Source organism: Polypterus senegalus, chromosome 3, assembly GCF_016835505.1.
Source record: "Polypterus senegalus isolate Bchr_013 chromosome 3, ASM1683550v1, whole genome shotgun sequence".
In the NCBI taxonomy this organism is placed as follows: Eukaryota; Metazoa; Chordata; class Cladistia; order Polypteriformes; family Polypteridae; genus Polypterus; species Polypterus senegalus.
Window position 1 is genome coordinate 246,986,192 of NC_053156.1, and position 18,166 is coordinate 247,004,357.

General features: G+C 37.8%; 1 long non-coding RNA gene across 2 annotated transcripts in view; it reads left to right on the forward strand.

Annotated features, from left to right (window-relative positions):
- Nucleotides 1-17,660, forward strand: part of LOC120526038 — a 159,868-nt gene extending 142,208 nt beyond the window's left edge. Inside the window, exons 8-9 of one of the 2 annotated variants that reach the window (XR_005633065.1) lie at nt 9,833-9,941; nt 17,553-17,660. This is a non-coding gene — a long non-coding RNA (uncharacterized LOC120526038). The remainder of the gene's footprint in view (nt 1-9,832; nt 9,942-17,552) is intronic. The other variant, XR_005633066.1, reaches the window with a different exon arrangement.
- Nucleotides 17,661-18,166: the final 506 nt, after the last annotated feature.

Sequence of the window (18,166 nt, forward strand, 5' to 3'; positions counted from 1 at the left end):
AACCAAATCAGTTTCTAGTTCCATTATTTGGCTTTTTCTCTTTGCAAAGTCACAGTTTAAACTGAATTTTACTTTAGGGTGAGGGTGAATTACAAACTGCATTTTGTGGCCCATGCCTGTGTATGAGTGCTGAAGTAATGGGATTATCCCTCTTCAAAAAGTATGTTAGTCTGAGTGTGGCTTTCTATCATTTCTATACTACTTCATTCATGTCTGTGAGAAGAAATGTGATCATGAGTTTCTGATGTCTCATCTATTCTCATCTATATTATAGAAATAACATATATTATTGTGAATACTATATATTGCCTTCTGACTCAGCTCTACAGCTCTCTGTCTGATAGGCTTGTTGAGAGGTGGATGAAGAGTGACAGATGAAGAGGGAGAGTGGGGACCCCAATAATAGCATATTAGAGTGAAGAGAAAGTGCTAAAAACCAATGACTCTGAAAGTAATTCCTGATATCTTTGTCTCACTGTCAGGCACTGATTATAAAAAGAGGATCAATTGCTTCTAATTAGGGGTGTACTCACACTAGCACATTCCATGCTTGAACATATTTGTCCGCGTATAACCTGCAAAGTCTAGTTTGTTTGACTAGTGTGATCACTCCGTGCTTGGCCAACTGTACCATAACCCTGGCCCACTTGGAATAGGTGGACCTGAGCACAGTTCAGTAGGATTTGGGAACAATGTGATGGCTAAATGTGCCTGAGCATGGAACACAGACTTGACGTCAATGATGTGACAAGTCAAATAAAAACAGGTTTTTATTCTCACCTTACAGATGGGCGTGAATTGTAGTTGGCAAGAAAAGCTGCAAATTCCTCCCTTAACATCATTTGTCTCATATGTGCAGCACGATTAACAGCAAAATGCTGAGCTGCACACTCAATAAATCTGAAAGAGGGCAGAGAGTTGTCCTGATCGACATGACGACAAAAAAACACAAAATAAATAAAATCACTTTGATATACATGCTGTCCCTCCGTGTTCGTATCTTGTTCTTTGCTTTACACAAAGTCGCGTGGTCATGATGAATGCTTGCCCGGGCCCAGAACATCGAGTGCAGCCCAGCGCAGGGTTGGGGGGGGCAATTGTGCTCAGGTTACAGTATGGAACAAATGGGCCTAGTGTGAGTAAACCCTAAAACTCATTCACAGGATAAAACTATAAATACGCTCGACTGTGCTGCAGATTCTGATATAGGTGGAACTTTATCAACAGACAGAAGCATAAAGAAATCATGCTGAAGTCAAAGGTGCCTTAAGGCTATGTCACGTGACTTTTCCAGAGATTTTTCAGTCATAGCCTTCATTTATTTAATCTTAGTGAGTCAGAGGGATTCGGCCCCATACTCCAGTCAGATAATGTCCAGTGACCACTCCAAATAGTCTGTTTCTCTCTGATAAAGTTAGTTGTAGGGGCTGACAGTTTGTGCATGAGAGCTGACAACCAATGAATGCTCATTCGGAAGTCCAATACTGTACTGACGCAAAATAAGTTCATCTGTCTCTTGTCTTGTGTTTTCCGTACCATGGAAAACGGAAAAAGTAAAAAAAAGAACAGAGACTGTGGCTAAACCCACAGTACCTGTTAATCTTTCATGCAGCGACTATTGGCAGTCACAAAAAAGGGCACGCACAACGCTGCTAGAACGTCAACACCCATTCGGTATATCTAACATGGCCAATGATTTTTAGTTGTGTAAATTGACATGGCCTAATGGCAAGATCAGTGACTGCAGTTGGCAAATCTAACTTATCCCACAGCCAAAGTCACATAATGTGACATCAGCTTTAAACAAACAAAGGCAATCCAATTTGAACAATTCCAGAAAACAAAAACCCAGAAGGAAAAGTCAAAACCAGAGCATAGATGTTAAAAAACCCAGTAATCCCACAAAACAGATATTAATCAAAAGAGGCACTTATCAGTACCAGTGTATTCAATGTATTGCAAGGGACTGTGTGCCTCCTCAGCCTTTATAGGATTGAGGGCTGTCATTGATGGAGATGGACAGGTGGCTCCACCTCTTGGGGAACTACCCATAATATACAAGAAAAAGAAGAGAAGAAGCATAAACGCATGGAAATTAAATAATATATAAAACAAATAAAAGCACAGAATAATGAAGATAATTAACATAAGAAACAATATTAACATAAACAATAGAACCGCAATGGAAACAAAAAGCAAATAGCAAAGGGATTTAAACACAACCCAAGAGAGAGACCCTGGATAAAACATAATGCCAACTTTCATTGATCTTTAGCAATTGTGTGTGTGTGTGTGTTTGTGTTGGTTAACTCAGTGCTGGCAGCAACTTCTGAATTAATATGAGTAGATGTTGATCCCCTCTAAATTTACATACACCTGGGCAGCTGCTCAGTGCAACATTTACAATAACTGTGCCAGTGGGCAGAGTCAGGTGTTCTTCTGGTTGGATAACGTCCAGACTGTGGATAAAACAGATATATATAGTACATCACTATTCTTGTTCTAGCTAAATGCTTTTTCTGTGCACATTTAAAATCTATCCCTGTAAACTATATAAGAAGGAACATCTGCTTGTCTATGGGGTGGCCGTCTTTTATGAGCCACTATAAACGGTATGGCTGTAAAATAAGAAAGCACCTGGTCTATATCCTACAACCTCTACAGAAGTGGCAAGTGTTCAGTGGCTAAAGCAAATATTCTGCCCAAGAGATAATATCCTAATTATGGATAATCTCTCTGTCTTCTCTCAACAGCAGTGCCCTTCTGGTTCAGGTCCAAAGTTTCCTAAGCGGGAGCATAACACATTTCTCTTCAACAATGACATATTGTAAGTCAGCAGTGCTCTCAGTTCTTCTTCAAGTGAGTCAATCTGAAGAAGTGCTGCCAGATTGTGTTCAGAAGCCATTAAGAAGGCTAACAGAATGTTAGGTGGTACAGCACAATGTATAGAGTACAAGTCCAGCGAGGTTATGCTCAAGCTTTATAACACACTGGTGTGGCCTCGCCTGGAGTAATGTGTGCAAGTTTGCTCTCCAGGCTCTAAAAAGCGCAAATTTCCTCACCTCCCAACTACTTCTATTCCGGAAAAAATATTAATCAGTTTTGAGGACTCAGTCAGCATTTCTGTAATATATAATAACATTTTAAAGTCCCTCCCTTTCAAAGATCCCACAGTACAATAGGAAAAGGATCTCTCACTAAACATTTCAGAAAAAAGACTGTAAGGCAGCACTGCACAGAATCCACTCGAGCTCCATTTGCACTAAGCATACAATCACTCAACTCAAAAGTATATATCGAGCACATCTGTCTCACTTAAGATTGTCCAAAATGTTTCCAAGGCAAGATCCTACCTGCAAACGCTGCAATCAAGTTCCAGCCTCACTGGGTCACATGTTTTGGGCCTTCACCAAGTTAACATCATTCTGGACCAAAATCTTTAAGTGCCTTTCAGACAGCTTTGGTGTCCCAATCCCTCCTAATCCACTAACAGCAGTGTTTGGTGTACTTTCAGATGAGCTTAAGGTGGAGAAGGACAAACAAACTGTGATTGCCTTTACTACACTATTGGCACGTAGACTTATCTTGCTCAACTGGAAGAATCGTAGCTCACCTCTTTTAAGTCAGTGGGTAACTGATGTTATATATTATTTGAAATTGGAAAAAATCAAATTCTCACTTAGATGATCTGTTCAAAACTTGGCAGGCTCTAATCAATAACATTTTAGAATCTATTTACTTATTTTTACTAGTTTAAGGTTTTATTCTGTTGGCCTAGCTCTCTTTCTCATGGGTGAGGGTTGATGTGTTTTAAACCTAGTTTTGTTAAACTTGACTTGCTTGTATGGAATGTTATTTGATTTTAGTAAAATTAATAAAATGTTTAAAAATAAATAAATCTCTTTGTTATAAAAAAAATATATTGGAAGGCTTGGAAGGAGACGATACGTAATTTTCTCTGAGACACTTTAACGTCCCGTGAGACAAAAGGATAGCTGCTGTGGTTTTAAATGAACAACGCGCAGTATGACAAGCAATACACACAGCTCTGCATCAGCAAGCCAGCAGCTCATCCGACCGCATCTCCTTAGCGTGTGTTCAGACACTCCCTTCACAACGTGAGCGGCAGAAACGCAAAGTTGCTGGTGCATAGCGCGCCCCAGGGGTTGAGGTGGGGGGTGATATTAGGGGTGGGCGAGCGAAGCGAGCAGGAGGCAAAGCTCCCTAGTAAATAAATAAAAAAGGGAGTAAGGTACCATGTAGTGTGGTGGCCAGTAGGACTTTAGGGACATTTAAAATCTGACTTGATGTTATGTTGGAAGAATTAAGGATTGGAGAGCCTTGTTGGGCTGAATCGCCTGTTGTCAATGAACTTTTTCTGTTTTAACATTTAATAGAGCCTGAAAATAGATCCTCACTTAAGTATCTTATAATACTTTAATCTTCCATTTCACCATTTTCAGTGCATTTCCCTATGCTAATTCACAATTTGCTTATTGGGGACAAAGTGAGATTTAAACTTCCAATTGCACATTGCTTATACGGAGAGAGAAGTTTCAGTTCCAGTTGGAAAAATCCTGTCTCCAGTGATATGAGGAGATACTGACCTCATCAAGATGTAGCGGCAACCTTAATTAACACTGCACTGGTGGCCAAAGTCAGTCACGGTTCTTCTACTTCAGTGATTTTTGCACTGGGGATGAAACAAGCAAATAGGTCACTGTCACACCTTCTTTCCCCATAAACTCCATATAACGATCACATTTATGACACTCGATTTTCACATTGTGCGCCTAGTGACATCTGTGTTCTTTTATCCATCACCTTAAGTTATTCATGCTAAATCTTACACTACCTTGAGAAATTTTATGACGTTGTGCTGTTTATTTTCTCTCTCCAAATAGCACATTATTTTAACTGAAAAATACTGCTTTAAGTGTTGCAAAGTCATAAGAAAACTGTTTGCTGTTGAAGACTGATGAACTTTTAGGTTTGGGCCTTGCACCAAGATTTTGACCTTTTGAACAGCTGTATTTAATTGCTCTTCAATCAGATCTGTTTTAAAGCTTCTTGTAAATGAATCCCAATTAATAATGGGCACACATTCAAATATTGTATTTGAATATCCTTCTGGGAAAAAAATGACAGCACAGAAATATACATTTATCCCAGCTTTGAGTATTTGGATATGACAAAGTAAAGAAGAAGATGTGCTGTCATGGCATCTTACATGTGAGACAAAACACTAAACAGATTAAAAATAAATGTAAAACAGCACCAGGAAATTAAGCACATAAGGAGGGATAAACAAAAGGTGTGCTATCCTATAGAACTAAAGTACAAAAATATCAAATAAGCAGTAGAAAACCAAAGACCTGCTGCCTGTTGGGATCTGATGACATACATTGACCCTGGGCCACACTCTCACCAAAGAAACACACCCATTACTCCCTGGGTCTCTTCTGTTGTTCCTTTGTGTGTCTATTCCAGCCCCTGTTTTAACCTCTGTAATCCCCAGTTGTCAGGAAATAAATATTTTCTTTGCAGGGCATTTCTAATTACTTAATTTATTTTTCTTTGACTGCGTCACCATCATAGATTTCAATGGATGCTGCCATTTTGTGGTTCGTTTGTTTAATTTTGCTGTAGTAACTCCCAATCACATGATTGATGTCAATTAACGTGTGATGCCATCACCATATGGCTATAATACATGGTGGAATAGCCAGCTTAGATGTCTTGTCGAGAAACAGATAGGTGATTTATTTACTGAGCTAAACCGGGAGAAGAACATAAAAATGAAATCAAAACCAAAACAAATAAAATTATCCTAATGAGAGACAAGAATCGAAGTTGAAAAAACAAGCAAAGAGGTCAAATGAAATGAAACTTGAAAGAAACACTACAACAAAATATTTCTTTTAAGTATTTTTGGGTGCTTTGTATCCACAGATCAAATAATGAAATGAACCACAAGCCAACCTTTTACCCCATTTTGCTGATTAGTCATAGGTTATGACCCCAGAAGCTACACCCCTAGCAACACAGGAAGTGGCACCAACAATGGCGCTCAAAATGGCGGCAAAAGTAGGACCTGAAAAACAGTGTTCAAGACATTAGACAATACCAAAGGAATTCACATAAAACCTAATCATGCCATTAGTATCCTAGCATTTGGATAAAATACAAACTTTTTACTTATGGTTACTTTACTTCTTTGAATGTCTTTTGGCTCAAGCTTTTTGCTTTGCTTTCAGACCAAAACATTTGCCTGTCATTTTGCTTATATGTGTGATACGTTTTGACTTTGTGGTTTCCTTCTTGTTTTGGCCTCTCAGCTGCCATCTTCATATCTTGATATTTTTTCAACCTATCCTTTTAAGGACACCAGTTGTTATAAGTGTACTTTTAAAGGCAATCCTTTTTTTGGATGAGTTCTCACATAATGAGAGAAGCACCTATTGCAATTTCCCATTGAAAAGCTTTGGTGAATTTCATCTATCATAAAAGTAAGAAAGATTTTTACCATTTCAAATACATCTTGACAACAGTTACTTCATCTTATATTTTTTGTATATTTTTTCTCTTGTCCTACAGTTGCTTGGATACCCAACAGAAGTAAGTCAGACACCAGGGACGGCGTGCCTACACATCTCATACAGTAATACCCTTCTCCTGCTACTTTAGGCAAATTAGCCATAAAAGTACAAAAAAGCCTTAGAAAGGGAACTGCACTTGATCTGAGGGCAGAATATCAGAGCCGCTGGGACTGCACTGTGGTCTAAAGCTTCAGTGGTGCCTGAAAAGACTCACTGTGCCTCAGACTGCAAGGAGAAAGCAGGATTACAGTTTGCACATCCTGAGAGAGTCCCTGAGTGGTGGAACATACAACAGACTGAGCTGGACTTACAGCATATCAGTGCCTGCAGAGCTGCCATTCGTCTTCAGACTGGAATTAAAATCTTTAAGATAATTATCAAATTTCCAAAATATTAGTTTTTACTTTCTTGTATACGAAGTATAGAGTCAGTAAAGATTCAATGTTGAGATTTTGATGAATCTCAACATTTTACACCGCCCTGACTTTCCCGTATATGAGGTATAGGGAAAGTATTGGAATCCTCCAAAATTTCCATTTCGAGATTTTCATGAGTCTCAATGTTTTAGACCTCCCCCCGTCCGAAAATACCATTTTTGGAATTATGTCTGTGTTTCTGTCTGTCCGTGTTTGTGTTTGTAAACACGATAATTTGAGTACGCTTTCATTTAGGTCACCCAAATTTTGCATACAAGTATTAAGTACAAAACGTAGATTTCTATCAACTTTTGGGCTATTTACATTAACCGGAAGTGGTACGATTTATTCAACTTTACTTTTATAGGAATTGTTCCGTATATCATTAATTTGATTTGATTTGTTGTTGATGGTTCTTTAATGTACATCGTATAAAAATATAATCATTGTCTTGTGGTATACTCCTCAAATATCCATCCCTATATCTGAATATACAAGATAGTCTAGGGGAGACCACTCCCGTTTGTTTTATATCATTTTTAAATAATTAAATGGTTTCTAAATAATATTAATGACTAGATGAGAAACTTATTTCAGTTGCTTTTCTCCTTTCAGGGGAATATTGATAGTGGTTGTATGCTAGTATTGGTCATTTTGTATTAAATAGTTATTTTTCTTTTGGTAATTATTGGGTACTGTTCAATTTGGTATACTTTCCAAACTGTTATGTTTAACAAAATTAAATAACAGTTACAGAGCCTTTAAAGCTAAAACACAGCAATCAATGCCATTTTTACATCACTTGAATTCCACTCTGCTGTGTATGAAAGCTGTTAAACACCTCAAGCCTATTTAGCTAACCATGTGACACTGTAAATTGCTGTTACAAAGTATATATTTAATGTAGTCTACTAAACCATGTAATTGCATTCTATTATCGTTATTTTTTAATATGGCTTATTGTTACAAAACTATGTGGTAAACAAAAATATGACAACTGACTCTTAGGTCAAGTAACTAAAAAATGTGAACCACTCCAAATTTCATATCAGATAGCTTAGTCGCTGAACTCACCTGAATGTTACGCCATCCGTCCATTTTCTAACTTGTCTGTCACATGCAGAACTAAACACTCACCCAGGGATTACTCCTAGGCAGCCCTCAGAAACTTTAAACTCCCTCTGGTGGTCCTGGATGTACTTCTGGCTGGCACCTGCCTACTAGAGGGTCTCCTCTCCTTCCATTGCTCATTTTACTTTGCCATGATTTTATTCCTATGCTAATAAATCATATAAATGCAAGGCTCTATTTTCTCAACCACGTAAATTACATCCTGGTGTTTTGTTTTTATAGACAGGAATATTTCTGTCATGGAAGCTGCCACCAGATATTTGAGTGAGATTTACCAATACCTATACTGGAAAACGAATTGAAAAAATGCCATGTTTGACAAGGCAGTCTTGAAACCACAGCCAACCAGGTTTCCTGATCTACTAAACAGAAGTCTGTAAATGTGTGCCAAAAAAAAGAAAAAAATATTAGGCCTTTGTGTATATGAAAAATTATTTGTGCCAAAATTAAATGCAATGCAGCAACATGTTACATACCACAAAATGCAATACATTTGTAAGTGGGACATTTAATTTTGGCACTGTTTTAATCATGACATAATTAAAAACATATCAATGAAACAATCACTATGGCACACAATTATGTGTCAGTTTAAAATGCAATACAAAAGCAAGCTGCAGTTTGAACTCATGTCTATAGACTGTAAGTCATAACTAAAAGTAAAGCAGAGCCTTGCTTAGAGGCTCTCAGCTTGTGTTGCGTTTTAATTCAAGACCATGCTTGTGCCAAAAGTAAACATAATCAAATGACCAATCAGTGTCAAAAGGTGTGGCAAGAAGCTTCGACAGTTGAGCGAAGAGGCATTCCACTTTTAAAAGTTTCTATACTCTGGTGTCAAACATAACTTCAATCAGCATGGACTGTGGAGTGATTATTGAAATGGCAAAAGTATTTTTTAGATCTTGTTGATAAAGTTTACTCTTATGTTAAGTTTTCTAAAGTTGTTTATATGTATATATTGTGGACGGGTGCAGTAATGTCAGCTTGGAACCTGCGTGAGTAAATTTTGGAGCGTCAACCGGGTCATCCTATTTGTTTTCCCGAGACAGTAATTTAGATCAAAAAAACAAAATAATGACACTTGCAAGCATTATCCCTTCAGAGGAAGCTTCAGAACAGCAAAATTAAAGTTCTATCTAGTGGAGCTCCGTTTCGCGGTTGCTCAGGCCAGTCAAATGACACTTCCTTCCAGGACACCCAGAGTTTTATGGTGGCTGAACTGGAAGGGGCGGGGTTAAGTGGCTTCCTTGGGCAGCTTCTTGGCACTGCAGGGAGAGAAAGGGACAACATTGTTAGCAGTCGTGCCCCCTCTCGTCCCAGCGGGTTATTACATACTTCAACTGACCCTGTGAGGAGGTCCTTCAACACTCATGTGTGACTATATATATATATATATATATATACAGTATATATATTATGTATGAATTGCATTTTAAACTGACACAAAAGGTGCATGCCTTAGTGAAAACATTCAATCGTTTGGTTGATATGTTTTTAATTATGATACAATAAAAGCGTGCCAAAACTAAATCTCCCACTTACACAAGTATTGCCTTTCAACATAGTTTACACGTTAGATTGAGTTTAATTTTGGCACAAATAATCTTCCATATGTGTGAGCTTAAATTTGTATTAAGTACGGGACTTTGAAAGCCTTGCACTGACATTTTCACATTGTTTTCATAGTATGATTTTATGGACCATAGGGCATTATGGGAACTGTCTCCAAATACTGAAGAACAATTGAATGAGACTGAAAAGTGAGAATTCCTTTTATTCACTGAAAATACACCAGGTAAGAAAATTTAGTGAACTTTTGAATTTTGGTTGAACTATTCCCATTCTCATTGTTAAAGTTTTGCATATTGTTTAGGATGCACTTCTGTTTCTTTTTTTGTTGTTAAACAGATTATCAGATGACTGGTTCCCAGGATGACCTTATTTATTTTTTAACATCTTAAATAGCGGTTCCTCTGTCCATTATGTCAATAGTGCATACAATGCACTGTAATTAAGTTGAGAAGTTTCTCTTGCTGCTCTTGATGATTTTGAGAAGAACACTAATTGTAATCTTGAGGTTTTTATGGTTGCTGAAATAGTGCTTAGCCTGCCTAAATGACTTAAGATGAGCATTACATTTAATAAACTGAACACACACAGACTGTGTGAATATAATGGCCAATGAACGGGAGGAGGAGATGAAAGATGACATTCTCAACTCAAAGAAATCTGCTTGTCTGCAGTTAATATATATATATATATATTGTGGAGGACTGCCGGCTTCTCATGCCGGTCCTCACCCCCAGGCCGCCAGGAGGAGCCCTCCTGACAGCAGGATAGTGCCCCGAGGTCCAGCAGGGCCTCATGGACTTTGTAGTATTTATAAACAGCCCTGCTGGATACCTTGGGGGCCACCAGGAGTCACTTTGGGGTGGCTTATGGCCTCTTTTGTGCCTTATGACCCGGGGGTACGTCACGGTCACGTGACGGGAAGGAACGACGTGCTCCCGGGTTAAAGAAAAAGACTGATTGCCCTGACCCGGGAGGAATAAGGAACTATGGACTGCTGGGACAGGAACACCTCCGGGTCAGGGGCTATAAAAGGACTGTGGCTCAGTCCAGACACTGAGCTGTGCTGGGTGGGAGAGGAGCAAAGTGTCTGGGCGAGGAGGAGTGGTTATTGTGTTTATTGTGGTTGGTTTATTATATGAGTAGTGTGGAGGGTGCTTGGTGCACTGAAGAACAAAATAAAGGATCTTGGACTTTTACCTGGTGTTTGGAGTCATACCTGAGGGTTCAAGGGAGCACTAACGCCCCCTACTGCCACTATATATATATATATATATATATATATATATATATATATATATATATATATATACACGAGGTGTGTCTATTAAATAACAAGGCTGATTAAATAACTTTTTTTTAGAAAGATAGATAGATATATAGATAGATACTTTATTAATCCCAAGGGGAAATTCACATACTCCAGCAGCAGCATACTGATAAAAAACAATATTAAATTAAAGATTGATAACAATGAAGGTATAACAGACAATAACTTTATATTATGTTAACATTTACCCCCTTGGTGGAACTGAAGAGTCGCATAGTGTGGGGAGGAACGATCTCCTCATTCTGTCAGTGGAGCAGGACGGTGACAGCAGTCTGTTGCTGAAGCTGCTCCTCTGTCTGGAGATGATCCTGTTCAGTGGATGCAATGGATTTTCCATTATTGACAGGAGCCTGCTCAGTGCCCGTTGCTCTTCCACGGATGTCAAACTGTCCAGCTCTGTGCCTACAATAGATTTATATGTTATATGTATTACAAATGTAATGCTTGTCCCCTTCAATATACTCCCCATTTGCACTAATACATTGCTGCAGTCTTGTTTTCCACTTGTTTAAGTCATGGAGCAAATCAATTTCTGTCAGCTGTTTTAACACATCTGCCGTTTTCTTCTTTACAGCATCAGCTGACTGAAAACGTGTCCCTTTAAGCACTGATTTAACCTTTGGGAGAAGGTAAAAGTCGCACGGTGCTAAATCGGGCGAATATGGAGGATGTTTGAGTGTAGTAATGTACTTGTCGATCAAAATCTGCTTTACAGAAAGTGTTGTGTGAGCAGGCGCATTGTCCTGGTGAAGAATGAAACCATTTTTCCACAGTTGCAGCCGTTTTTTTCTCACTCTTTCTCTCAGCTTTATCAAAACTTCCTTATAGTAATGCTGGTTAACTGTTGTGCCTTCTGGAACCCATTCTTCCAAAATTACACCGTCGACATCGAAAAACACAATGAGCACGGTTTCGAATTTTGACTTGCTTTCACAAGCTTTTCTCGTTCTTGGTCCAGAGCGTTCATCATCTTTGACATTCTCACGTCCCTCGCTGAATCTTTTGTGCCACTCAGACACACGCACACGAGACAGGCAGTCATTCCCATAAGTTGAAGTAAGCATTTGAAAACATTCTGTTGGTGTTTTGTGCAATTTTACTAAAAATTTCAAATTGACACGTTGTTCAACTTTTAAACTTTTCAGCACATTACAGAAAACACAACCAAACTAAATGGCGATTCACAATCAACTGAACGTCATAGAGTGTTGCTGCTTGTCATGCAGGTTCAGACATGTTCGAGGTCACCACGCATGCAGTTATAACCGGTTCTGACTACTTTGTTTACTAGGTGGAATCACAGTCTCGTTATTTAATAGACATACCTTGTGTGTGTGTGTGTATTATTAAATCATTTTTAATTAGATGCAGCTGTAAGTTCATTCATTTGAAATACAAAAATGTCAAATACAAAAATTAAAAACAGACAATTTTTCTAAAATTGACCTGACTTACATGTAATCAAGACTATGAAAAGAAACAGAGTATTAAAACTGATTCTGAATGGTTAGCCATGGAAAGTAAATCCTACTTTGGATCAAGTGTGTATGATTTCCTACTGTATGTGTGCCTGCCATTGCTTATTATCAGTTATCCAGTTACTCAGTGGTTCATCACTTGCTGAAAATATGGCACTAATGTAGGACACACTTTACGATGAGATTTTTCTTTCATTTGCTTCAGTACATAATAATTATGTGTTCCAGCCATCCTTAACTTATGCACTATATCATTCATGGAAATCAATTTGTATTCTGACATTTAAAGACCCCTCTCTGTACCAACAGTATGTTTGCATCTTTTGGTGAATTTTGTCTCAGGCATGGTCTTTCACTAAGATATTTCTTTTGCAATGAACAAGTCAGAAACTTTGTTTAGAAAAAAAACAAGCCTGCTCATACGTGTCTATGGTTAAAAGTGTAAAATCACACTATCTAGTGATGATAAACATACAGACTGCTTCTGTCACCTGTATCAGTTTATTTCAAGGAGGTATTCCTAGATCAGATAATGCAAACTTTGAAAATGAAACCTTTTAGTCAGAATCTCAGATAGTGAATGGAACTCCAATAAGGTAAAGTTCCCATCAGTTTGTGCAGCATTGTCATACATTGTACACTGCACACACCTACCTCAACTTAGGTTCTGCAAAATATATTTGTGACAAGCCCCAGATTGTGATTTATGTCATCAAGAACCTGCCTCACTGGGTGTTATATTTTGAGAATGGCATACGCTGAGATCAAGTCTTTGTTCAAGTCAGGTATTTTTAGATTCCCAGTTACTTCAGATCTTTTAACAGCGCTATTCAGAATAACACCCGATGGAGCAATATTTTGTCACAAGAAGATAACTGCATTATTTTGCTTGCTTATGATTTTATCTCACTCGGTTTGAAGAATTGAAACCCACCTTCCTTAAATCTGTGGGAAAGGGATGTGTTATACTTCAAATTGAAAAAAGGGACTACTTTGATATTGTCTAATCACACAGTTCTCTCCAGACTGCTTAGGGGATCAGTGTTTAGGCTGATGTGTAGGGCACGTAGTACTGATGGTATCCTTGATGGACGTGTGTCCGCTTCACTGGAATGTAATTTACAAAGTCAGTAAAGTAAAAAAATAAGTAAAAGTAGAATTGCTGATATTCTTTCATCCATTCATCAGTTTTTTTATCAAATATACTCCAGTTAGGGTTACAGCCGTCAGCTTTATTGATTGCAAAACCCAACCTTGGTAAGGCACCAGTCCATCACTGTACACATTTTGCATACACATTAATTCTCACTCATGCAGGGCCAATGTTGAGTCACTGGCTTTGGGGTGAGTAAGGAAAACAGGAGAATACAGTGAAGCACCCATAAAGGCATGAAGGGGAATGTGCAAAATTCACAGACAGCGAGCAGAGCAGATCCCAGACTCAGGGCTCTGACGCTGCGAGGCAGCAACAGTGACCACCATGCAGTCAGTTTGAGATGACTTAATAGAGTTCTTCAGTCACAGCAGTGTGTATTTTATGCGATGTGGAATAATTATTCAAATAACTAGAATAATAAATATGTGGAATGATTTAGTGTAAGAAAATTAGCAAGAGAAATCCAGTTAATCAACTGATGAAGGGGGAAAACTGTCTGTTTATTCTGAGATCTATCATAATATTAAAATGGTTTAGAGTGAATGACAGTGAAGGCCAAAGGACATCCCCATTGTCTGCTCTTCCAACCATTGAATGACTGCATCTGAACATAGAGATTTTGTTAAAATATCTTCTGGGCACAGACAGGAATGTAAACCAAAACATTTGTATATGTCATCTTAAGAGTTCTTGTGGGAAAAATTGTGGAGACATAGCATGTTCTAGTTAGGAAACAATAAGGTCATTTTACAGTGGAATTGCGGGCACAAGAGTATAGACTTTTTTACCTCACAGTACTGTAAACCATGGATTTGCATGATCTCAAATTGGATTAAGCTCTTTTGTTGTGTCTTTTTTTTGTATAGTGAAAAATTACAGCAAATGAATAGTTAATTGCCAACTGCCTGTTTAAACTGTCAATTTAAAGCCATTTTTAAGTTTACAACTATTGTTTGCTTGAAATTGTGGCACTTGGGGGGGCTGACAGAGTACAAATCATATACAGTGTGCATTGTGGCACTTTGCATTTGCTTTTTACTATTTTGTTCCTTTATTAACTTTTTCAAGTAAAGACTGGAGTTGGTTCCCATGTTAAATCAGAATTTCAGCGGTACACAACACAAGTGAACTAGTAACCTCTCATCTTTTGTCACCTGACACCAGTGAATTGCAATGTCATTTTCACAAACAACAGTAAATACATTAGTAAACATTATATAAACCACACTGCTTTTCATAGTAATTTAAAATGTAAAAGGAAATCACAATCATTACATTCTACACCTTCCCCTCACATGGCAGATTAACCTCAGGCCAAGTCTTTTACAGAGCACAAGGCAACTGAAATGGTTCTCTGTTAATGTACACGCATATTGTACAGTGTCTTTGTCTTTCAGAAAAGAAATATACAGTAATTAAATGATACCCAGCATGTATTCCTATAACGACATTTGAGCTGCCTCTAACCAATACACGTTTCGGATGCCTATATCTTTAACTTTCAAATGCACACAGAACTTGCTAAATCCAATTCTCATTTATTATACATAAAAATACCAAAAAATGACAAGCTAAGCTAAAAGAAACAGGCAAAGTTAATGATAATTTAATTGTAATTTATACACAGTTTTAATCTAAAGCTAACATGGGAAGGCAACTTTCTCAAGTTAGATCAGCTAACATCACATTATAATGTGACTTTGAGAGATGCTCTGGACACAGTGGCTCCCCTTAAAACAAAAGTGATCAAAGCACATAGAAACTCTCCCTGGTTTAATGAAAACACTCAAGCTTGTAAATTAGAGTGTTGAAAAACTGGAGTAGAGATGGAGAATAGCAAAGCTACATTTCTTTCAAATTGCATGGACAGAGAGTGTTAATAAATATAAAAAAGCTCTCTTTAAAGCTTGCTCAGAATACTATTCTACAAAAATAGATAGCAATAATAAAAATCTTCGGGTACTGTTTTAAACAGTGGCTAAATTAACAAATGGGAATTCAGATCTACAGTGCAAAATACCAACAGATATTAGCAGTACAGACTTTATGAACTTCTTCAATGAGAAAATTTAAAATATTAGATCCCAGATCTCGGCATCACAGTACAAACCAAATACTAGCTTAGCAGACCCTGCTGCACATTGCATTCAGCACTTTAGTAATTTTAATCCTGTAACTGAACAGGAAGTCTTAACTTTAATTTCTAAAGTGAATCCCACTATCTTGTTCCCTAGATCCAGTGTCAACAAAACTAGTAAAAAGTACAATGGATGTTCCTGCAGCACCTATTCTAAACATTATCAATAGTTCATTATTGTATGGCACAGTACCTGAGGCACTAAAATTGTCAGTCATTCAACCATTGCTTCAAAAGTCAGACCTAGACCCACACATACTTAATAATTATAGACCTATTTCAAATTTACTCTTTCTCTCTAAAATACTAGAAAAAGTAGTCGCCAATTAGCTTCAGTCACACCTTATGCATTACAATTTGTTTGAGAAATTCCAGTCAGGTTTCTGCACTGGTCATAGTACAGAAACGGTACTAACGTGGGTTATAAATGACATTCTGATATCCTCTGATGAAGGAAACTCCACTGTAATTATGTTGTTAGACTTAAGTGCAGCGTTTGACACCATTGACCATTCTATTTTACTGCACAGGCTAGAAAATGATGTTGGGCTTACAGGCCCTGTGCTCACCTGGTTTAGTTCTTATTTATCAAATCGATTCCAGTATGTACAGAAATGTGCAGACAGTACTCCATCATTATACACAGAAGTGAGATATGGTGTCCCGCAGGGCTCAGTACTGGGACTTTTACTGTTTTCACTATACATACTTCCATTGGGATCGATCATTAGGAAACATAATGTTAATTTTCACTCGTACGCAGATGACACCCAGTTATACCTTTCATTTAGATCAAATGAAGTTTCTCCAATGTTGTCTTTAATTAGTTGTGTTAGTGAATTAAAGGAGTGAATGGATGAGAACTACTTGTCTTTAAATACAGATAAAACAGAGATGTTAATTGTTGGAGGGAATGACGTTGATCACAACAATATTTTGTCATCATTTAACTCGGTTGGAATCTCTGTTCATTTTACTGAATCAGCCCACAATTTAGGAGTTATCTTTGACTCTAGCATGTCATTTAAAGCGCATATTACAAAGTTGTCCAAATCATGTTTCTTCCATCTTAAAAATGTTGGGAAATTAAGGCGCTTTCTAAATAAACAGGATTGTGAGAAATTAATTCATGCATTTATCTCTAGTAGGATTGACTACTGCAATGCGGTGTTCACTGGCTGTTCAAGCTGTTCTTTATACAGCTCCCAGTTAATCCAAAATGTTGCTGCAAGAATCACAAGAACAAGAAAATATGAACACATAACTCCAGTTCTTCAATCTTTACACTGGCTCCCGGTTAAGTTTAAGGCAGATTTCAAAATCCTCCTTTTAACATATAAAGCATTAAATGGCCAATGTCCGGCTTACTTGTCTCAACTTATCATGACTTACAAACCAGAGCGCAAATTAAGATCTCAAGATGCTGGTCTGCTTATGATTCCAAGGATTAATAAAATAACAGTGGGAGGTCGGGCTTTTAGTTACAGGGCCCCTAAACTGTGGAATGGTCTGCCAGCTACTATAAGAGATGCCCCTTCGGTCCCAGCTTTTAAATCCCGGCTGAAGACTCACTACTTCAGTTTAGCATATCCTGACTAGAGCTCCTGATTAACTGTACATACTGCATCTCTGTTGTTAGTCATTAACACTAAAACATAAGTAATATGACAGTTATAATTGGATACTAACCCTCACCTATTCTGTTTCTCTTCTCGGTACCCAAATGTGGCACTTAGAGGGGTCCTTTAATCGGATTTGCTGGCCCAGCGCTGCTTCATCTGTGGAATGGCCAAATGGGGGAGGCAGCTTGATGGCTGAGGTCTTCAGGACTCTAAACAAATCCAAATCATATTATGTGATATCATCTACTGTTAAATTCTGCTCAATACTTGTAAGTTTTAAATTTTATGCTGTATTGAGGATTTGTTCTGTTCTGTGTTTGACACCCACTGCACGCCCAACCTACCTGGAAAGGGATCTCTCTTTGAACTGCCTTTCCCAAGGTTTCTTCCATTTTTCCCTACAAGGGTTTTTTTTGGGGGAGTTTTTCCTTGTCTTCTTAGAGAGTCAAGGCTGGGGGGTTGTCAAGAGGCAGGGCCTGTTAAAGCTATTGGGGCACTTCTTGTGTGATTTTGAGCTATACAAAAATAAATTGTATTATATTGTAAAAGAAGAACCCCACTGGTGATTAAAGTGATCTATTATTGTAAAAGATAAGCATAAGACTGCATCTAAAGCTATTAATGCATTTCATATTGCTTAATATGAAAGTTGAAATCTATATACAGTAAATAAAATCATAAACTGTTTAAATGTCTGTCTGTTCAATAATTGCACTAAAACAACTAAA